Here is a 6,378-nt window from a genome sequence, read left to right on the forward strand (position 1 = left end):
AGCTGCGTTATTAAAGTAGGGGGTAGGTTCATCATGGTTGCTATAGTAATTTATGTAGTAGCGTTGAAAGCGTCCAACCTCACCTAGCTATTCATACCAACCTCTCATACGTAAATGAACAGTCTCTATGTATGCCAGAATGTTTCAGAAATTTGCTAAGATACAGCATATGATAAAAAATAGCATAATCAAAAGCCTGTCGATTTATCTTCTAAACATTGTAATTTGGATAAAAATATTATCATGTAACAGCATATTTGGAATAGATAACAAATCTAATTACCTATTAACATGATGTTTTATGACCTAAACAAAATGGGAGTACATACGAGTAAAGTCGATGGATAACAGAAACAAAGCAAAAGTACGAAGTACAGAACAAAACACAGGAAAGGCACCTAACATATAAGAACCTGATATAAAAGAACAAAATACATTTTGCTGTTGACGATGTCATTAATTTCTTATATCTTATGATAAATATCACTGGACGTTAAGAAGGAAAATGGTTCATCATTATGAATCTTGAACGAAAAAGACAAGGAAAAGCTTAGACGTCTATTTTTTAGATCCGACGACTAGCTCACAAGCCACGGTACACAAGCAGGTAGTCCAAAGTCTATCACTCCCCAATAATTACAATTTTTGCGAGCAATTGGCGACCTGTTTGCGACGGGTTGTGAATGTCTTTCGCAAACAGGCGCGGCCCGGTGAGATACCCGCTTATTACATGATGGCCCGGACGTGCATTTTGATCAATGGGTAAGCTTACCGTAATTTCGCTAGTTGTTCGGACCCTTGTAGTGCCTATAGCTAGTGGCACATAGGGCACGGGCACTTTAAGGCCTGTGACAATTTTGGTCGAACATGAAATTCGAACCACTGCGTGACCTTAGGTAACCCCGCCGGGCCGGAGCGTTTTTAGAACGGTCCAATGTCAGTATCTAATGTTACATTGCGAAAACAGGAACTTACGATGTATGGGTTACACTAACTACTTTTTAAGACTTATTAATATTGAGTGTTAAAGATATTGATCTAGTATTTATCAAATATCGACATAACTAGAAGCGGTTAACAAAAGGGCACCCCCGCGAGAGCTGCAAGTGGTACAGTCCGAACATGGGTTCCGACCTCCCGGGGTGTGGAGTGGCAGGAAAACAGCGAGGCGCTCATACTTCAAGTAAACAGCAAAATAATGCTATAAATCGATATTTCTAGCCCAAAATAATTGTATGGCAGTTGACTGATGCCTTATAAGGCTAACTGCTTGCGAAATTTCGCATTGATACAACAGCGATTTAACAGATACAGACATAAAACATTCATATTTTACCATCGGTTTATGTTTACGTACAGTCAAACATGTCTTACTTGGACGCAGTTCTTGTAGGGTAAGTAGTGTTTCGTCGGCCCCTGCCCACATCAGGGCACCAGTTTTATTACGAGTTTTGGGCAGATTTAGGTTCATTAAGCCTTAGACCTTCAGAAATCAAGTGGGTCTTCTTGCAATATCTTTGATTTCCGTGGCTGTATAGATATTTGTACGAAAAATACCAAAAAATTGTCAAAAAATTCTGTTTTTGCCCCAAAATTGAGCCTTACCTAGGTATAGCGGCAAGATCCCCAGGCATATTAGATATCACAAAGATATAATCTATTACTCCAGAAAATATGACTCAGTTAGACAATCATTTCATAGTGGGCACAGACCCATTTAATAGCATCCCTATTTTTTACCAAAAAATGTTTTTTTAAACCCAAAATATTGAGGATCCACAATTTTCTTGTCATCATATTTTGAATATGGGTGAATTGCGTTAACTGGCCAAAAATTGTTGAAAACAGATGGTTACATCAAAAGTTATGGCCATATAACTGCTCGACTGAGAATCTACAGGTGTCACAGGCCTTAAACTGCCTGTGGGTAGTACTTTTCCCTGTTTGCAGCAGCGCGTTATATTCTACAGGGAGAAGATTCTAGCACTTGAGGCACCTCCTCAAGCACGAGACCTCCATTTTCCACCCCTTCCGAAAAACGGGTGCCCCCAACGAGATGCCCAACCAGGATTGAACCGAGTTCTCCCAACTAATTTGAATCAGGAGCTGAACTTTGGCTGCTACCAGTTGAGCCACAGAGACATCCCGTAATTGATGTTCGGAAGACACTAAAATACATAGGTTCTATTCAGATTGCCGGTTTGATGCTTGTTGAATAATACTGTGTCTAAGTACCCCTAAAAGACTACATTATCTTGCCTTTTCAGCGTTTCCATGCTTTGCAGCGTGACGTATATACTCCATAGGATGCTGGAAAAATACGATCAGATACTTTTGTTCGTTACCAATTAACTACAGTAAATTATCACGTGGAGGAAAGTTAGTGAGTACAAATTGGCATGTAAAGGATAATGACAGTCCGTTACAGTCACTCTTAGCTAGTGTTATGCTTATCTTTCATATTCCTTCTTTTGAACGCATATGCCGTTTTACAGGCGTACCCAACTATGTGTACACGTATCCTAAAAGAACAAAATATCAGGGGTTTGCAGCTGTTACACATAGTATTGGTGTATACGCCATCAGCTTTCATGGTAAACTTGGACTCTCACTGCACTTGGGGCACCGGTGCGGCACTGCGGGGTTCGTAGATGAATTAACGAATTTCAGGGATAAAGAACGAATTTCTTCCGTTTTGTGTATTTTGTTGTCATACTTTTACGTAATACGCAATATCTAAATTAATATCAATCGCGAAAATAACAAAACGCTGCCGCAGTGGATGAACCCCGCAGTGCCGCACCAGTGCCCATTAAAGTGCAGTGAGAGTCCACTGCATTGCGTTACCTGCATGGTGTAGCTGCGTAGACTGCTTTTTTTTGGAGTTTGACAGTAAACTTTGTTCATGTATCCCTCACCTTCAGCATTAGAAGGGTTTACGTATGCCTCACAGGTACATTTTTGGACTGTCACAAAGATTGCAAGACGATCCCTTCAATATCCAGTGGATAGAAATTATTGCTGTGAACAATTGTCAGTAGATATGATCTGCTGATTCAATACTGTAATTCCCTTTCCAATATAAACTCTTGGCAAGTTTGACAGAAATATGTGAAGAGAATGATATCAGTACTTGTCATATGAACAATGTATTAAGCTTGTCCCCATATATGTTACCGGTACCTTGTTGATGTGTATTTATTTTACGTTTATCAGTGCCTTGGGAAAGGCACTTTACACGACTTTCCTCACTTAACTCAGGTATAAATGAGTATCTAGCTGCAGTTAGAGGCCTTGGTATGGCTTTATGGCCAAGACAGGCCTTAGGGGCATGTTCGGGAATGACGCACCCGCCATGACACACGAGTCGGGGGTAGGAGGAACCCCTTTAATCACATCCTTGGTCGGAAGTCCTCCTAGGAGACGGATACTCCGAACAACAAAGCTGCATCTGCTGAAACCGTCTCAAACGTGTCATACAGTTATGTCCCTGTGAGACTTAGTGCTCCAGCAGACGAGAGGGTGGAGAAGGAACTGCACACCCCTATTTCACCATAAAAAGTCATGTGCAGGTCGGGCAAACAGGTAAATGCCTGTCTGTCTGCTCATCTGTCGAATCGACAGGATACCCCCCCCCCCCAAAAAAAAAAACAGGGACGAAGATGTAGATAAATCCCTATCATCTGCAACGCTCGCTGACGCAATGCCCGCCCCTGTTACGCATTGTGAACTTACTCTCCTGAGCAGTACTAGTCCCAACCTTCCCCAGATCATGGTAGCGAGTCAGTTGGGACCAGGGTCGGGCAGGGGTTGCCAAGTCTGTGATATTGGCTGCTAGTCGACTACGCCATTCGAATTTCTCGGAATGTTCAATACATTCTTGGATGGTCGAAGGTGGACGGGAGGTAAAACTTTGACTGTCGACCAACCCACGCGTCACAACTAATGATTCACTCCCAACCAACCCATGACTCACTTTAGAACTTCAGACGAATAATGGATAAGCTGTGTTCTGTAAAAGTTTGGCAAAATATAGCCTCCATAGCAGGCTCTCTATGGAATTTTTTGGCATTTTTGCTGGCCATTTCTTTTTTATGACACTGTCTTTATTGCAATGATCTGATCTTGGCATATATATATTACATTTCGCTTATCTGGTGAATCATCCACACATCAATTGTTCATACACCATTATCACAAATAGATTACTATAAGAATGATAATTTAAGAAACCAAACACCTGTATCAAATACAACATATGGATTTGTCAATGACGTACCTAACTATTCATACCTTGCTATCAACCCTGCCCTTATCTATTTGATCACGCCAACGTTAGTGAGAAAATCTTATCCTGAACATTCAAAGCGACAGTCCCCGGTTAAAGCGTATCTTTTGCGGTCGCTGGGTGTTAATGTAATTTACTGGTCAACGCTGCCCATGGAATTAAAGCGACAGTTAAAATTGGTATAGTTTGATCCTGGTGGTAATCATGATGATCTGACGCTTCAGGGTGGTTATTGTGTTATCATAGCAATCCATACGTATCACATTAAACGATCGCACGTCGCCGTAAAACAAAAATACCTACACATCAATAAAATATGTATGGCCTCTGGTTGCGCTATAGTATAGGCGTGACAAGTGTCAACATTGAAAATTGATTCTACCTTTTCAGGTTTTCTTTGTTTTCAAGGTTGTAGCAAAGAAATTGAACCACAAAAGAAGACAGGGCCCGCGGTCGTATTATAAGTCTAACGATCGCCGTACGACCGGAAACTGTGAGCATTCTTGGTGTGGTCGTGCATGTGCATGTGCATGTGAAGTATAGCCTCCGTCGCAGACTTCAAGTGGAGCAAACTCCCTTCCACGGGAAACTCTCTTCCACGCCACTTCCCTTCCACGGCAGCTCCCTCCCACGGCAAGCTCCCTTCCACGGCAAACTTCCTTTCCCGGCATAAGGAAACCTAGACAACGTTGAAAATCGGGAACCAGCACCCCTTCCCCCATAGAATAAAAGCCAGTCCGCTTGAAGTTTGCGACGGAGGCTATGTGTAGTACAAGATTGATCATCTGTCTTGTTACGGAAAAGGTCTTCTTAGATTTCTATCAGGCGTTTGCTTGTCACCTGCTTGAAAACATATATTGTGCGACGACCTTCGACGAATGTGACCACTGTGAGAGTAACAGAAGCAACATGGGACAAGCAAACTCTTTCCATGTAAGTAAATATATGGGAAGGGAGTTTTAGTATGACGTCTTTGAATCACTTCTCCCAATAAAAGCCCCGCAGAGTGGAAATCTGTTCAATAATTCGCGTACCATACTACAGACTTCCTCCGATTTTCCGGCCGCGCAAAGCATCTGGTATCCTGGCACAAATGACAGCTCTTGAAGTGACAAATATCAGATACGTACAGCAGCCATTACCGCATCTTACTAATTCACAGCTCGTATCACATGACGAACTATATAACAATCGAAATCCCGTACATACTGACAGATGGGGACCGTCTGGGATCCAGACGACATAATGATCCCGTAGATCTCTCTTGTCAGCCAGACATTACTACCCGGCTATCATTGGACACTAGTCGTGGCATTTACCATCGATTCCAAGATAACCATCATGAAATGGTACCTCATTACGGACAAAAGGTCGGGATTGAAAACGTTATGCGGCTTTTCTTCTCGACTTGAAAGACGTATAGTGGGAATTACTCATGATAGAACCGTTCATCTGTGGACAATTTGGTGCTGGATGAATGCTGTATTCTATAGCGTCGTGATACCACCGCTCCCTCAAAAGTTGATGGGAGCTGGGCGTGGTTATCTTGCACAGAACTGTATCATTCAGGACCGTTAGAACTAAAAGATGTGGCTTATGAATCGAGATGTGGCTTATGATTAGATTGCTACATTGAGTTTTAAACGTTACGTTTAAAAAAATGTTATAGCCCCTAGCTATATATATAGGCCTAAGTGCTTATTCATAGCTAACGAAAAAAGAGTCATGCTTTGTCCTCAGTCTAAGGGTCGACCTCTTTATTACCTTCACATTGAATGTTACATATACGTTACCTTTACGAATGGCTGTAAGGCTTTCGTGGTGGCATTCATTTAAGCAACATTTAAGCACTGCCATATAAGTTCAAATCCTAATATTTACGATGTTATTTAAGCGCCAGAAACTTAAATTGTCTTAATACTTCACGGCACTGTGTTCTAACCGTTGTTTCAAAGCAATGCCACATGGGACTTTGAATAGAGTTTAATTGGTGTTGTGCGGATCTTTGCATGTAACGGCCTCTGGTACTTTAGCCCGATAGACATTGCTACAACATAAACACCTTTTATAAGATTAGGAAGGTTTAGGAG

Source organism: Branchiostoma floridae, chromosome 1, assembly GCF_000003815.2.
Source record: "Branchiostoma floridae strain S238N-H82 chromosome 1, Bfl_VNyyK, whole genome shotgun sequence".
Classification (NCBI taxonomy): Eukaryota; Metazoa; Chordata; class Leptocardii; order Amphioxiformes; family Branchiostomatidae; genus Branchiostoma; species Branchiostoma floridae.